Source organism: Vulpes vulpes, chromosome 8, assembly GCF_048418805.1.
Source record: "Vulpes vulpes isolate BD-2025 chromosome 8, VulVul3, whole genome shotgun sequence".
Lineage (NCBI taxonomy): Eukaryota > Metazoa > Chordata > Mammalia > Carnivora > Canidae > Vulpes > Vulpes vulpes.
In genome coordinates this window covers 103,509,362-103,525,837 of record NC_132787.1, presented here as the reverse complement: position 1 = coordinate 103,525,837, position 16,476 = coordinate 103,509,362, and the positions used below count along the sequence as shown (strand labels likewise).

The 16,476-nt window shown below is 49.5% G+C and overlaps 1 protein-coding gene across 14 annotated transcripts in view; it reads left to right on the top strand.

Annotated features, from left to right (window-relative positions):
- LPIN1 (lipin 1) overlaps nucleotides 1-16,476 on the top strand; it is a 132,732-nt gene that overhangs the window by 45,277 nt on the left and 70,979 nt on the right. For 3 of the 14 annotated variants that reach the window (XM_072767696.1, XM_072767694.1, XM_072767692.1), the window contains exon 1: nucleotides 15,653-15,745. The exons of 7 other annotated variants lie outside the window; for them this stretch is intronic. The gene's annotated coding sequence lies outside the window, so the exon portion shown is untranslated. Of the gene's footprint in view, nucleotides 1-15,637; nucleotides 15,746-16,087; nucleotides 16,228-16,476 lie in introns of those variants that run through there. 4 more of the 14 variants (XM_072767700.1, XM_072767695.1, XM_072767699.1 and 1 more) reach the window with 3 other exon arrangements.

Below are 16,476 nucleotides of genomic sequence, written 5' to 3'. Positions count from 1 at the left end.
GGCTGGCTCCAATTCTTGTTTTTCCCAAAGAATGAGGTGGCCTAAGGTTCATGAATGGATATTTTCAAACTTTACCTTCTACTCTGATGTGTAGCATTTGGTAGTAAGCATTCTCACCATCCCCCAAAACTATTTGTAAGAAGAGAAGCCCACTCTAATCTTGGGCTTCCAGGGTCACATCTGAGAAAAGACTACTTTTTAAAAAAGATTTTATTTATTATGAGAGAGAGAGAGAGAGAGAGAGAGGGAGGGCATGCATGAGCATGAGCAGGGGGAGGGGCAAAGAGGAGGGAGAGGGAGAGAATCTCAAGCAGATTCCCCACTGACTATGGAGCCCAACTTGGGGCTCAATCTCATGACCCTGAGATCATGATTTGAGATGAAACCAAGAGTCAGACGCTCAACCGACTGAGCCCTCAGGTGCCCCCTGAGCAGAGACTTTATATGCTTGTGCAGAAGTAACTGTCTTATTTTAAAGGATTCCATTTAGACCCTAGAATAACCTTCCATTTTTATCACCAGTTTAAAGCTATTTTTAGTTGATTGGACAATAATTCAGCAATTGTATCTTGTAATTATTTATCATTTCCCCCTGTGACTTAGGCTTCATCTGGCTTAGAGTTCATATGTAGCCTTAAATTTCTTGGAATTGTTGCTTTTGGCAATAACATCTATTACAGAAATCTCTTAATAATAGATGCAGTTCTATTACCAAATTTCCATGCTTGGTAAAAAATGGGTCAGTCAGTTTCCTCCCTCAACATTTCCTCAGTTTGTCAGAGGGCAGCTTTCTGAATTAAAAGTCCCCTCCAGCCAGCCTGTTGTGAATTCAGAAATCGACAAGGCAAAATATGATTTCGTGAAGGTATTTGGTCATGCTGTTCTCCAAGCTTACTGTTGGCCCCACTGTGGACCAGGCTCTGCTCTAAATCCAGGGTTGGGCTCAAAATAGCCCCATGCAGCAGCCTTACTTAGTTTTGTTCATAGGTCTTATCTCTCTGGGGCCCCACCAAGTGCTGACATCACAAGTCCAGTGGAGTCATCACAATGCTGCCACCACCCAACAATGAGCTTTTCTTGGAGCCCTTGCAGAGGAAAGGGTGATGGGGAAGGAGAGAAAATGGGAGGGATGGGGGTGCTGAGGGGTAAGATCAAGAGGAAGAAGAGAGAAGGACAAGACCAGGAGGGAGCCAGCCATGCCTATTCTAATGACCACCAGTAAGTGGTGGCCAAGCCAGCTGAGAGCTGGACAACCAGGAAAATAAGGAAGGTCGACCAGCAGGCCAAAGCTCCCATGAGTGGGGTTTCCCATGAGAAGTTAATGGAATATGCCCTCTAAATGGGAGAGACCAGGCTTTCCTCCAGTAGGTAAGGTAAATGGCAGGCAGGGAGGGTGGAGCACAATGAGATTTTTAATTGCTTCCCCAGGTTAAATGTCAAAATCCCCTCATGCTGGCTTCTCAGGCATAGAACTCACTGGAGAATGGAAGCAGTGACTGACATTTGGGAACACAAAAGCCTATAACAAGGCTCTTGGAGTTTTGATTCTACCTTCTGTTAGTTGATCTGCTCTGGGCTTTTATACAGGTCTCTTCGTCTATTAAGTGTAATTGATTGCCTTCTCGTGGAGTCCTTTTAAGGATGCTAAACCTGGCCATAAATGGCCATATTATAAAATTTTAATTTATACAAATGATTTTTTCCCCAATATTTTATCTCATTAACATGGAAAATGCAAGGGGAATGCCATTTAGATGTATGTACCAGTAACTGACATTGACCGTATTTTCAGGGAGCTCTCCAAGTTGGTGCCTAACCAGAATCTCCAGAGTCTAATTAGAAGGACAAGAGGCAGTAGGGACAGAGAATTTCCATTCCCAAAGCAGGATCCAAGGAGTCCACAACACCCTGGTGAAGTAGGTGAAATTTGCCTTTGGCTCCCCTCTCTGGCCCCCACACTTCCTCCCCGCCCCACCCCCAACAGTTCCCTCCTCTTTCCCTTCTTATATTCCACAGAAGCAAAGGGATTTGTAGTACTGAGAGTAATTACTCTTGCAATAGTAATCAGCAAACCAATATTTATGGAAAGTGCAATTTCATTGGGATTTTAAGACAGTCATTTTTTTTTTTCTTGTTTCGTTTTGCTTGTGAATTGGGAGAGTGGGAGTCAGAGACTCAGAGAAGCAGCCAGCCTCTGTAGACAGATGCCTACACTGGGGCCCCTGGCAGGGAAACATATGACCTGAAGCACTTTTTCCTCCCTGGACCTCTGGCCCTTCTTTGCTGGATGGTTGGAGAAAGAAATGAAAAATCGGTTTTTCTACATCCAAAAAGGACTTAAATGAGGAGGAAGTGGCAAGGACTGTCATTTCACAGCATGGAGTCAGCACTGCAGAGAGGCTGCCTACATCCCACCTTCAACCTGGGTGGTTGGCAATATTATTGCTGGAGCTCTCCATTTAAATGGACTTAGAAATGGGTAAATTTGGAAATGTGCTCTCCCTTTAGCAATTCTCCATGGCAATCAGCTCCTGATCACAGGTTGACCCTCTAACTGGATATGTAGACCATCATAGAAGTTGTCTTCTGCTGCACACCCCATGTGGTCTGCCCACCATGTCTAGGTTCATTTTCATAAAAATGGAGGTTTCATAATTTTTCAATCCCTACATAGAAGCTTTAGGGGCTCTCCAGGGCCTTCAGGATAAAGTGCTAACTTTTTAGGCTGCCATTTGAGGCCATGATGTATTGGTCTCAGCCTGCCATACTAACCACTCAACAAACCTATAAAGGCTTTATCTCTCTGGTAACCTGCACAGTGAATCCTGAACACATCTTGGACTTTACCACTGCTAAACCTTTGGTAAACTTGTTGCTCCATCTCTATCCCCCAACCCGACTCCAAATCTCTTCTCTAATCATTTCTACTGATTGTCATACGATGATTCTTGAAGGTCTGGATCAGAAATCCCTCTCTTTGTAAGTAAAGACTGTATCCTCTTTTGCCATCCAGAACTCATTCTACTCATTCTCCCAGACTCCTCAGGCCTTTGGGTCTTTACTAATCCTTTGATATTAAGAGTAGGTGGCAATGTTGATCCATTTTTTTAAAACTAAGCTGCAAAATGTATTCAGATTCCACCATTTTTCTGCCAATTCCTTTTCCTCTTCCAGGATGGAATCCAGGATCCTCAATGGCATTGAGCTGTCGAGTCTCCTGAGTCTCCTCCAGTCTGTGACTATCCCTTAGTCCCCGTTCTTTCATGATCTTGACACTGTTGAAGAGTACACATCAGCTACTTTGTTAGAAAGTCCCTCGATTTGGGTTTCTCTGACGTTTTTTCATGATCACACTGAAGCTGTTATGGTATTGAGAAAAAGGTGGCTAATGTGCCACCTCAGTGCTTCTTACGGCCCGGGTGGTGGTGTCACTGTGCATCCCCACGATGTTAGCCTCAATGGCCTGATTAAGGCCTCATCTGCCAGGACTTTTCACTCTGACTTCCTTCTGTAATTACTAAATATTTTGAAGCCTTGGAAATGTTCCGTTTCTGCTTTTATCTTTGTGCACTGACCTTAGCCTCCATTGGTGGGTCCTACCCATGACAATTATTACTGATGTTATAATTATTATAATGATTTTTCTGCTTGCTTCATTGAAATTCTTCAAGGAAGAGTTGCATCTTCACCATTAACTTCTTTATTCAGTTATTTATATCCACATGGATTCATGGATTTTTTTTTTTTTTTTTTTTTTTTTTTTTTTTTTTTTTTTTTAGTTATTTGGGTTGTAATCTAATCTATTTTGTGGGACAACTTCCAACTTTGGCCATCGGGAGATGTTTCAGGTCAGCCTCTATACTCTTTCATAACGCTTGCTCATCTTTTTTCTCTTTCTTTTTCTTCTTCTTCTTTTTCTTTGGCGGGGGGCACTTCTTTACTTTGTGGTACCACAAGATCCTCTGGGTTCACCCTGCTCAGGCCCTACTTTCCTACTGGAAAATGGTATTTAAAAACCAAGACCTGTGTGTCTGTGTGTGTTCACTGCTACTGGAGTGTCACTGCTTCTAGTCCCTCTCAGTGGAAAGAGACAAAAATATGTGTTTGTAAGGTAACATATATGCATTTACACATATCTATGTTCATCTATTATCTATCATCTATTATTTATCTATCTATTATCTATCATCTATCTATCTATCTATCTATCTATCTATCTATCTATCTATTTATCTATCTATCTACTCACCTATCCATTGATCTCAAACATGAGTTCATATCTGACTCCAGTTCAGACCACAGGATACATTCTGGTGTGTATCCTGTTCCCTTTTGTGTAGAAACTTCTTCCAACAGCAAGAAATCTCATTCCTATTATCTACAACTTTTTTACTTATATTTTCAACCCTGGTACCCAGATAAAGCAGCTTCAGAATTGTCAATCCATGCTCCTGTGAGAAATTCATTTATGAACTGGAGGACAGTGTTGGTATCCACTTCACGTAGTCGTTAAGCCTTATGGTATCCAGTCAAAACACCTGCTGTCAGAGTTAAGCCAGTTCTTTCTTCTCCATCCTCTTCAGTGTGATTAGGTGATTTATTTATAATACAGGTAGACTCACTTGCCACCATCTGCATTCTGTCTTCACTCCTACATCCTGTTTGATTTTTGAAATTTACCTAGAGTGGTATTATTTACACTGTTCAGTGTCTGTGAGTATTGACCAAATGCACACAGTCATGTATCCACCGTCAAAGTTCCCTGTCCGGTGGTTTTCTTGTAGACAGTATATAGCTAGGTCATACTGTTGTATTCAATCTGACAATCTTATCTTTTAACCGGTGTGTTTAATGTCATTTTTGATAGGGCTGGATTTAAATTCACCATCTTACCAGCTGTTTTCTGTTTTTGCCATCTGTTCTTTGTTTTTTTTCCCCTTCTTCTGCCTTCACTTAAACTCATTAAACATTTTTTTGTGACTCCATTTTATCTCCTTGTTGACTTGTTCTTTGTATCTCTTAAATTTTTTTTTAGTAACTTCTGAAATGCTTACAATTTACATCTTTAACTGGAATTTCCCTTAAGATAACATGATAGCACTTTGTGTGTAGGGCAAGGATCTTGCAACCGCATGTCCCCAAGAGTTCCCTCCCACTCTCTCCTCTGTGCTTTTACTTTCACATTAGCACACAGAGCATCACTACCATGTTTGCATTAGACCAGGAGCTGTTGTACTATGTGACCTGGGCCATATCTGGTCCACCACCTGTTTCATAAATGAAATTTTATTGGACAAATTCATCCCCTTTGTTTACATCATATTGTCCATGACTGCTTAGTTGCAACAGAGACTATGTGACTTGCAAATGTATACTCTGTCTCTCTTTTGTGGTTTCTGATGAAGAGCCTACTCTAACAGTTACCTTGGTCCTCTGTGTAGTTGGTCTTGTCTCTGGTTGTCTTTGAGGTGTTCTCTTTGCTTTTATTTATTTATTTATTTATTTATTTATTTATTTACTTACTTACTTACTTAAAGATTTTATTCATCTATTTGACAGAGGTGAGGGAGAGAGAGCATAAGCAGGGGGAGAGTCAGAGAAAGAAACAGGCTCTATACTGAACAGGTGCTCGATCCCAAGACCCTCGGATCATGACTTGAACCAAAGGGGGACACTTAACCAACTGAGCCACTCAGGCACCCCTCTATTTGCTTTTATTTTCAGTAGTTCAAGGGTGACATGCCTGTGTGTGCACGCGCATGTGTCCATGTGTGTGTTAGGGCTGATATTTATCCTGCTTGCTTGCTTGGTGTTCTTTGAGAATCTTGAATCTGTGGTTTGCTGTTTTTCACTAATTTGGAAAATTCTAGGCCATAATTTCTTTAAGCAGTTCTTCTGCCCTGCTCTCTCCCTCTCTTCTCCGTCTGGGATTCCATTAGATGAACATTAGATTGTTTGATATTGAGCCCAGCTCTTAAGATGCCCTGTTCTTTTTTTTCTTTCCCCATTCTTTTTTTCTCTTTGCTGCATATCAGTTTGGATAATTCCTAATTATCTGGCTTCAGCTTCATTTATTCTTTCCTCACGATGTCAAGCCTACTGATGTACTCACTGAAGATATTCTTCTTCTTCATTCTGGTATTTTTCATTTCTAGCACCTTCATTGGATTCTTACAGGTCCCACCTCCCGAGTGAAATTATGCATCGGATCTTGTGTAATGTATACCTTATGCATTAGAGATTTTAACCTATTAATTAGTTTCAAAAAGAAATCCATGTCAGATAGCTCCAACATCTGTGTCACACCTGAGCCTGGCTCTTACGCCTGCCATCTGTCTCTGGGGAGCATGTTGGTTTTTTTTCCTTGCCTTCCATTTGCATCATAATTTTTTCTTTAAAGCTAGACATCTTGGTAGAACTGCAACTTGTTTTTGTTTCCCAAAGGGGGCTTTCTTTTCCTGCTGGTAGGCCTGCGGTGTGGAGGCGTGAGCGATTGCTGTGGTTACCCTCAGTGCACTAAACCCGTCAGGTTCTTGTTGGAACACTGTGTTTTAAGGTGGAGGTGGGTTTATCAGAGAAATATCTGCTTGATTCTCATCGTTAGACCTTCCCCTTGCACTGAACCTCTGAGAGGGTTCTTTGCATGTTATTTCTCCTCTCTTTGGTGTTCTTGTTACCCTGTGGTTCTTGTTCTCATTAGCCTGATATTGTGAGGTGGTGGGGGTAGAAATCTCTGTTGTTTTGACTAAAGCCTCCATGGAGGCTGGCTGCCTCTCCCCAGCTCTTTGAAGCCTCACTTCCTCAGTTCTCCTGTCCCTGAGCAGCAGATCTAATAGTAACCATAATTTAAAAAAATATTTTATTTTTTTATTCATGAGACACACACACACACACAGAGAGAGAGAGAGAGAGAAAGAGGCAGAGACATAGGCAGAGGGAGAAGCAGGCTCCCTGCAGGGAGCCCGATGCGGGACTCGATTCCAGGACCCTGGGATCACGCCCTGAGCCAAAGGCAGACGCTCAAGCACTGAGCCACCCAGGTGCTCTGAGATTTTTGTTTTTAATGATACCTCCCCAACACTGGTCCAGCTGTCCTCAGAACATAGGCTTTTCCTGACACTCCATTCAGTGCACCAAGACAGGAAGCTTACAGTATGGGGTGGCTAATGTTAATTCAAGAGAGAAGCACTACAAACCTGATTCTGGGCACAGGTCAAGTTATTATTACTACCTTCCATCCCTCATCCTGTGAATTCTCTCTCAAAGGGTACTAGCTAGAACTCCAAAGGATCCACGATGGAAAGCACTGGTCTATGAACTTGGTGTGGAAAAAAATTAAATCTTCCTTTCACTGACTTCTAACTCAAATTTAGCAGCATCTCCTTCCGTTATGAATGCTGGCACCTCTCACAGACTTGGAGGCATGAGGCCTGGAGGGAGGGGCCGGGAAGACACTGAGGAGGTGCTTCCAGGGATGCCAGAGTGCTCTGCCTTCTTTGATGTGATAGTCACATTCTGCTCTGGGTGAAAGGAAAGTTCAGTTTAGCTCTCCTGGGTCCAAGGAACGTGTGTTTTAATCCTGGAAATTGACTTTCCCTCTCCTAAGTGGGGGATTCCTCCCCCTGTGAATGGAACCCCCCCAATCAATTTGTCAGTGACTCAGCATGTCTCCTGAGACTCCCCGTGGGCCCCGAACACACTGGACACTGGAGAAAAGAGAAGAGGAATACTTTATTCTGCATGGAGATTGGGGGGTCGGCCTCACAGTTGTGCCACGTGACATGGAGAGCTCCCTGTCCCCCACACCCCTTTATTGAGCCTTCCTAGGTGCTGTTCCGTGGGCCTGAATGCCTCCACCTGCACTCGCTTCATCTGTCAAAAGGCTTCCCCATCCTGAAGGCCCAAGCCCGATACTGTGTTTGTTATCAGGCTCCTAAGTGTTCATAGTAAATAAAAATAATTATCATTGTTATGACCCCGCGGCTCACAGAGAGGACCCATATATTGTACCAGATGTTGCACTAAGGGCTTTGTATTCCTTGATCATGTGTTCCTCAAACAGCCCCATGAAACAGGCTTTTTTATCCCCCTTTAGTAGAAAAGGAAACAGAGGGTCAGAGAGGTCAAATGTGCCTTCCCTCAGATCATATAACTTGCAAGAGGTAAAGTAGATCAAAAGCCCAGCTTGGCACCCCTCCCCTGGGAGGCCCCCAGGCCTCCATGTGGACCCTGCCTTCTGTGCTTTCCCGTAGCACCTCCTCTTTGAGTGAGGCACACACTCACATCAGGTCTGTGATATCTGGCAGATTTAAGAAGGCCTGGTAGGAAGGCGAGGTACCTGGCTCATGGCTCCCATCTCCTCCAGGGTTTAGCACTGTGTCTGGGGTCCTCTGGGTGAAGGTAAAGGGGATATGAGAAGAACTGGGGTGCTCTTGATCAGGGAGGGATATGTGACCCGAAGGTGGCCAGCCACCTAAGACTTGTGTATAGCAGGGTGAGAGGGTCACTTGGATTCATAGGATATTTCTCTTGGAATGTTGGAGATAGGGGAGCGAAGGGGACAGCTGTGTGAAGGGGAGAGGCTCATGACAAGCCATGAGTGGTCAGATGGATGAGGGAGGAGAACCTGGGGGGAAGCAGAGGAAGCAGGCTTGGGGGAGAGAGGAGGTGGAGGTAATCCAGTGGGAAGGGGCTGAGTTTGAGAGAAGCCACCATACATCAAGGCCCATGCCCCGAATCCCTGGCTCCTTTGAATATATCATGCACATTCACACACACACACACACACACACACACACACACACACACACGCACACACACACGCACTCACTTTGAGCTGGTTTATATGGGTTCCATTGTATGGACCTTAGAAGAAATATAAGCTATATGGTGGCCCTTGGCTTGGGGCGCTGGTAGAGGGGAAGACGGGATTTGAGGGAGACCAGCAGAGGCCGGGATACAGGCTGAAGGGAAATGGGCTCTTAGAAGACTGGTTCTTGGAAGAAACTGTACCCTGGAATCTCATGGGGAGTTTTGCAATATACTGGTGCTGGGTCCTACCCCCAGAAATTGTGGTTAATGGATGTGGGCTGTAGTCTGGGCATGGAGAGGTTTTTTTGTTTTTTGTTTTAAGAGAGTGAGCACACAAAAGCAAGTGAGAGCATGAGCAGGGGCAGGGACGGAGGGAGAGAGAGAATCCTTGAAACCTCAAGCAGCTGAGGGCAGAGCCCAAAGCAGGGCTCTATTCCAGCATCCTGAGATCATGATCTGAGCCAAAATCAAGACTTGGATGCTTAACCAACTGAGCCACCCAGGTGCCCCTGGGCATGGAGAGTTTTAACAATTTCCCGGGTGGTTCTAATATGTGACATGTTTTTGTGGGAAGCACTGCTTTAGACTAGTAGGGGTGGATGAGAATGGCCAACTCTAGAATGATTTTGTTTATTCAAAGAACAAGAGATGATGAGACTGATGAGTTGAAATCCCCAGAATGTAGAGTTACTTTGCCCAACCATCTCTAGGTTCTAGGTCAATAATTAGATTGTATTTAGGCTCCAGGCAACAAGCAGGTGCCCATGTGGGTGACTATAGGCAGGCAGCATTTAAATTCTTCATGTTAACCGATGTTATAATTGGTTGGCAGACCTGGTCCTTTTCTACTCTCCTAATTGTTTTTTTTTTTAGAGCTGACAAAGGATTGTACTACTTAGCATCAGAGATTTTATCTTCACTGGTAGCAAAGTTCTATCAGTTGAAAAGCCTGGTAGCTGAGCAATCACCTTAAGACTGGCCCAGGGATGCCGGGGTGGCTCAGCAGTTTAGTGCCCGCCTTCGGCCCAGGGCGTGATCCTGGAGTCCTGGGATCGAGTCCCACGTGGAGCTCCCTGCATGGAACCTGCTTCTACCTCTGCCTGTGTCTCTGCTTCTCTCTGTGTGTCTCTCATGAATAAATAAATAAAATCTTAAAAAAAAAAAAAAGACTGGCCCAGAGCTCATAGCACCGTAATAGGGTACTTGTGTCTTCGCGTGAAACCTGATTTTTACTCTGGAGCTAGCTTCCCTCTCCGAGGTCAGAGGTTGAATCACTATGCTTAGTTTTGTGGTCTGGCTTTCTGGAGAGGCTCTACCTTCATATCCTCACTTAATCCTAACTACCTGTCCGCTTCCAAATGCCCTCACATTAGGAATTAGGGCTTCAATATTCATTGGCGGAGGTGAGGGGAGTGTTGATGTGTAATCCATAGCAAGTGGAAAACATTTTCTTCTTGGGTAGATTGAGTCAGTAGTCACCAGTGTGGCCTTGCCAGTGGTTACAGCATTAGAAATTTGGAAATACTAATTATTGGTCATTGTTCCATGTTCCCTACGTGGCCTCATTCCTGCCACCTCATCTGTCCTCCCCTTTCGTCTCCTAACCTCTACAACCCAGCTGGCCCCTGCCTCTGCTGTGCCAAGTGTCTGTTCTGAATGGCAAATGCTCAGGCCATTCTCAATAGGGTGATGACCAATCTGGGACTGGCAGAGACAGCTGTTTTCTGTAGGACTGGGGACACGCGGGGAAGGGTCAAGCCTACAAAGTCCATTCAGGCAAACTGATCTGCAGCTTACATTGCAGGACACAACTTCCAAGGTGTGTGGGCTGTTTTGCAGAGTCCAAAAAACCCCACCACATTCCAACTGGGTAAATTTGAAAACCCAATTGGCCTTATGAAGCCATTCCTGAATCAGGCGTCATCCCATCTAGCACGCGGAGAGGGCAGCTCCAAGGAGTTGTACGAGAGATAGGGTTTTTATGGGAAGGGGAGTGGGGCACGAAATTAGCCAAAGAAAAGAAAGGATTGTATCAGCCAGGGTCCCCTTCTCCTAGGGAGGAGGACAGGGCATTCATCCCGTAACAATTGGGTCATCTCATCTTGCTTTACAAGTTGGAGAGTTGGAGAGGGTCTGTGTGACGGATCACCTCTTTGGTGCTGACCGGAAAATGCCAGATTTATTGGCTTAACTAGTCCCACTCCTGAAATTGCAGTTTTCCTCTTGGCTTGCTGTTCTGGGGGCTGGGGAGTCTACCTTGGGCCAGTGGCTTTCTTTTTGGCAACAGAGACCTGGGTCTTACAGGCCTGGGATGCATGGGGAAGAGGGATCCAGGGAGGAGTCCCAGGAAAAGTATCTTTCTTACCTTGCCTGGCTCCTTAAGATTCTTCCCTCTTTGTCCAGAGGAGAAAGGGTGTCCCAGTGTCTCCTGAACGCAGGGGACAGAGGCTGGGAGCCCTGCCGAGGCAGTCATAGGACTTGCTGTGGTCACCCTGACCCCATTGGAGGCCAGCCAGGACCTTCCTTCACCCCTGCGCATGCCAGACTGTTCTGCATGGTGGTTCCCACGCCCACGGTTCTGCTCCTCCACACCTGCCCTAGATTAGCCCAGACCAGGGCCTGCTCAGGCCACCAAGGTCAGCTGAACCCCTGACCTCGGGGCTCGAATGGGGCAAACCCTGTAGCCGGCCACGTACAACCCTTCCCGTCTTGGTGGCGCGGGCCGGGGTGACAGTTTTGTAGGCCATAGTTCAGACCCCACACCTACACTCACGGACATCAGAGACTGTGTCTGGTCGGCTCCCCACAGGAGCCCCCAGCACTCCACACAGGGCCTGTTCTGGAGCAGGTTGGTGTGGTCCCCTGGGTGAGCCCCATCTGCCCGTGCCCCAAGCCTGGGAGGTCCCTGTGCGCATGGGTCCTATGAATCCTCAGGGAGGGTGCACATGCTGTCTAGTTGACGTGTCCGTTAGGGTGAACTGGGTGATGCGACCTCCAAGATCCTTCTGTATCAGCCGTCAGCCCCTCCCCTTTACCTCCCTGCGACTTTGACTTCTTCTGCTCTCTTGGGTGCCTCAGCTCTAACTGAGGATCCTCACTCCACTTGGGGGGGTGGGTCTTTGTGCTTTGGTTGTGCACATTTGCTCCCCAGGCCCACCACCCTCCTCCTCCTCCTCTTGTGGGACCCAGGGCCCCCCATGCCTGCTGCTTCCCCCATGAAAGTTGCTTTGGTCAGCCCACCAGCCTGCACCCAGAGGATCCATTCTGTCTCTGGTGGCTTTCTAGGCAGCTCTGTCTCCCCCCCACCGCCTGCCTTTGAGGGGGTGAGGTGGCACCAGGTGGGGTTCATGGTTTCCACCTGATTCTTGAGGCCCTGAGCAAGGGAAGGCTCATGCTGAAGTCACCTACCTCATCAACAGCCCCCAACCAAGGACTGGCCTTGGATCCCGGAGGAGAGCCCCTCCCTTCCTGAGAGCCCCAGCGATCTCTGCCAGAGATAAGGTGCAGCCCTCTGGGGGAAAATTCACTCTTCTTTCTTTAGTATCCTTCCTGCCCGGGGCATGAGCTAACCGTGGCTGCCACTCCTCAGAGCTGTCAGGAGACCAGTCATCTGTACACCTACTGACAATGTTTCCTGGGGTCCCGTGAAGAGAGGCGTTCACCCCTCCTGTCCCCGCCCACCCTGTGCAGAGCCCTTTCCGTTGTGTGGATAATACATCTGGAAAAGTTCAGAGTTCCCAGGATAATGCAGTTATTATCACTGGCTAAAAGGGAGGAGGTTTCTAGCTAGAATAGGGCTGCTTTTTTTTTTTTTTTAAAGATTTTATTTATTTTTTGACAGCACAACCAGGGGGAGCAGAAGAGAAGCAGGCTCCCCACTGAGCAGGGAGCTGAGTGGGATGTGGGGGGCTCAATCCCAGGATCCTGGGATCATGGCCTGAACCACCCAGGTGACCCTAGAATAAGGCTGCTTTCGTCACTCCCCTCACTTTTTAAGCACAGAAAAGTTGTGGCAGCTGGGGACTTGTCATTGTTTGGTGCTCTCTGGGTGTCCCTCCGAGGAGGGGGGTCTGGGTGCTCTCCCTGGATCACAGTGGGGCTAAGCACCGAACACATCCTTCTGGGAGCTGCCATTTCCCTAACGTTTGGGGTTTTTAGAATTTAAAAATCTTCCCAGTCAGTCGCTGTGCCGCGAATTTCACAGTGGACTTTTCCACCCTCAACGTGGATCTGCCTCCCATTTTCCCGATTGCAAAACTGAGACTTTAGAATCAAGGATGTGTATGCTGGTTTGCCCCCGCTTCACTCAGCCCTTCCTTCCTCCTCCTGCTGGAGGCTGGGGCAAGTTTATTCATCTCTGTGGTCCCTTATCTTCCGAGTTGGGCTAAAGGCGGCAGGTGCAGGGATTGGCCAAGGGGATCACCTCAGCTCTCCTGGCTGAGTCACCGCTGGGTCACCAGCCTAGTAGCTGACAACACAGAAAGGGCCCTCCCAGGGGGGACTCCAGACCAGGCCGATCAGAAAGTGAAATGTAATCTAGAGCCTGTTCTCTCCTGGAAGCTTGTTTGTCTGAAAAAATTTCCCTCTTCAGCATCTGGCCCCGTTTACATATTGTGGAGGTAAAGGGGATCATAGGAGATGTGCCTCCCCAGAGGTGGCAGGCTAAGTACTTGGCAGCCATCAGACCTCACTTGGGGTGACCTGGGGTGAACCCCAACCCCACTCCGCCCCAAGTTCATCATTCGTAGAATCAGTGCTTTGGACTGGATTTTCTAATGTTCTTAGACCTCTAGTCTCCAAATTTTAATAATTCAAGATTTATTTTAAGCAAAGTCTTCACTTAAGTGGTGCCTGAAGTTAGCTGGACTTTCCTTCCAGAAAGCCTTTCCATCACTGGTAGCCTTGCTTCTTGACCCCAAGGCCAAATGCTCCCTGGGAGGGTGGGGAGTGTAAAGAATGCTTCCTTCGGGGGCCCTGCAATTTGCTGGCAGCAGTGGTACCCTCTTGGCTTTGGTCTCATCTGTTATCCATGGTCCCCTTCACAGCCCCCTCCTCCCAAATGCCAATGGCACCGGGTCACCTGCCTTCCTGGAGACAGACTGCCTAGGTGGGAGTCACGCCAAGACCAGCTGGAACATATCCACCGATGGGCAGCTGGAAGAACACGTATCATCTGGGCAAAGCTGCCAGGGCAGGTGACCCCTATGTTCTATCTAGAGCCAGCCTGGCTTCTCTAAAGATGCCCTCCTGACCTCTCCTCCGGGATGGCTGAAAAGCATCTCAGCCTTAGAGTGGCCAAGCTGCACTCCTGAATTTCCTTCCAAGCCCGCTTCTTCCTTCTGTACCTCAGTAAAAAAGCACCACCGTCCCTCAATTGTTCAAGCTCCAAATGGGGATTTAACCCTTGATTTGTCATACCCACCCGACCCGTACATCAGCCAATCCACGGGTTTTACCTCCAAAATATATTCAAAGTCTTTCCACTTCTCACAGCTGCCTCACCCCTCCCATCGATCTGAGCCATATCATCTCCTCTGGTTTCCTGCAGTAGCGTGTGTGCTTCCACCCTGGCCCTCTACACTTCCATTTGCCACATAACAGGGAAGTGGTTTTTTTTTTTTAAATATAAATTAAATCATATAATTCTCAGGTTTAAAAACCTCGGAATATCTAAACTTCTTAGTTGGCCTACAAGATCCTAGAGGCTTGGTCCCTGCTCCGTTCCCCTTGGCTCTAGCCACTCACAGAGGGCTGCCTCAGGACCATCACACCTGCTGTTTCTGTTCTCTAGAAAGCTCTGCCCCCAAATCTTCGGAGGACTCCAGTGTTTCTTGTCATCTAGGATTTCTGTTCACCTGTGTGACCCCTGTGATCCTCTGATCTACGTCATTTAGCTACTAGATTATTTCCTTCATTATTCATCCCTTGCCCAACTCCTTGCTGGAGAACGGAAGCTCGGAAAGGTCAGGGTCCCGGTCTCTTGTTCTTAGTGTCTGGAGCAGAGCCCCACGAGTAGTATTTGTTTAATGAATGGATGCGGCAGGAGTGCTTGCTTGGTCATTCGGATAAGGGATGAAGGTGAGCCAGTGTGGGAAAGTAAGTGTCCATCGCAATTGGGCCAACAAAGCTGGCTGCCTCCACAGGGCTATAGAGGTGGACGCCCTGGATCAGAGAGGTCGAGGGACTCGCCCGGGGGCCCCCCAGTGCTCCTGAAGAGTGGGGCTGAGGTGGCAGCAGGCCCTGGGCAGGGGGGTTCGCAGCGCTTTACCTGGCTCCTGGGGTGTGTGTGTGGGGGGGGTGGGGGGAAGGGGGGCGGAGCGCTTTACCTGGCTCCTGGGCGGGGAGGGGGTGGGGTGGGGTGGGGGGGTGGGTGTGGAGCGCCTTACCTGGCTCCTGGGGTGTGTGTGTGGGGGTGGGGGGAAGGGGGGCGGAGCGCTTTACCTGGCTCCTGGGCGGGGTTGGGGTGGGGTGGGGGGGGTGGGTGCGGAGCGCCTTACGGGCTGCCCGACCGCGGACGTTGGCGCCCCCTGAATTCCGAGGCTTTGGGGCACGGGTCAGTCTAGCCTGCTGAATTAAATCTCAGTCTTTGGCTTGGGGAGGATAATCAGAAACGTGGCCTAAGGTGCGGTGCCCACGGGAGAGCGGAGGGGGGCGGCGAGGGAAGGGCTGGCGGACCCGCGCTGTCCTCCCGGGCGGGGGCCTGCGGCCAGGGGGACCCTGAAAGCAGCCGAGCCGCTCGCGCCTCGCGGGTACCCTCCCGCGGCCCCGCCGGCCCCGCCCCTCCCCTGGCCCCGCCCCTCCCCTCCCCGGCCCCGCCCCCAGGCCCCGCCCCTCCGAGGCCCCGCCCCCTCCGCCCCGGGCGGTGCGCGCTGACAGCGGGCGCGCGGCGGACCGGGTGTTTGCATACAAAGGCGGCCGCGCGCGGCGCCGCTCGGTGAGTGGACAGACGCCTCCGCGCCGCCCGCCGCCCGCCGCCCGCCGGGCCCGGGCCGAACCGCGGCGGACCCGGGCCGCGAGCACGCAGGGGCCGCAGCCTCGGCGGGGCCGGGCGGGGCCGGGCGGGGCGGGCGGGACCCCGCGGGCCGGTGGGGTCGCGCGGCCGGGCGGGAGCGGGGCGGGGGCCGGGGCCGGGGCCGGGGCCGGGGCCGGAGCTCGGCCCCCGCGCCCCTGCCGGGGAGGTGGTTCGGAGGACGGCGGGGAAGCAGCCCGGGGCCCGGCGGCGGGGCCAGCATCCCTCGGGCCTTCCGTCTCGGGGCGCGCGGCTGACCTTGACCCCGGGGGCGGCCGCGGGACCCGGGGCGGGGCCGCTCCCTGCGGTGCGCCCGGAACTTTTGTGGAAACGGTGCCCGGGGCCTGGGATTCTCGCTCTGCAGCGGAGGAAACTGAGGCCGGGAGAGGCCGACCTGCGCGCCCAAGGTCACAGAGCTGCGGGGCGGGCGGCGGGTGGGCCCGGGCTGGAAGCCGGTTCTCAGCTTAGGCTTTGGTGCCCCGGGGCCGGTCTCCGGGCCCCTTTCCCGCAGCCCAGGGGGTGCTAGGCCTGCTTAGTCCCATCCCCTGCCCCTGCACAGAATGTTATTTTGGGGGAAGGACAGGAAAATGCAGGATGAAAAGTAGTGGTTTGCAGCTGACTCGGGCGCCGTAGCCCTGGCGTGTAGGTGAGGGGGC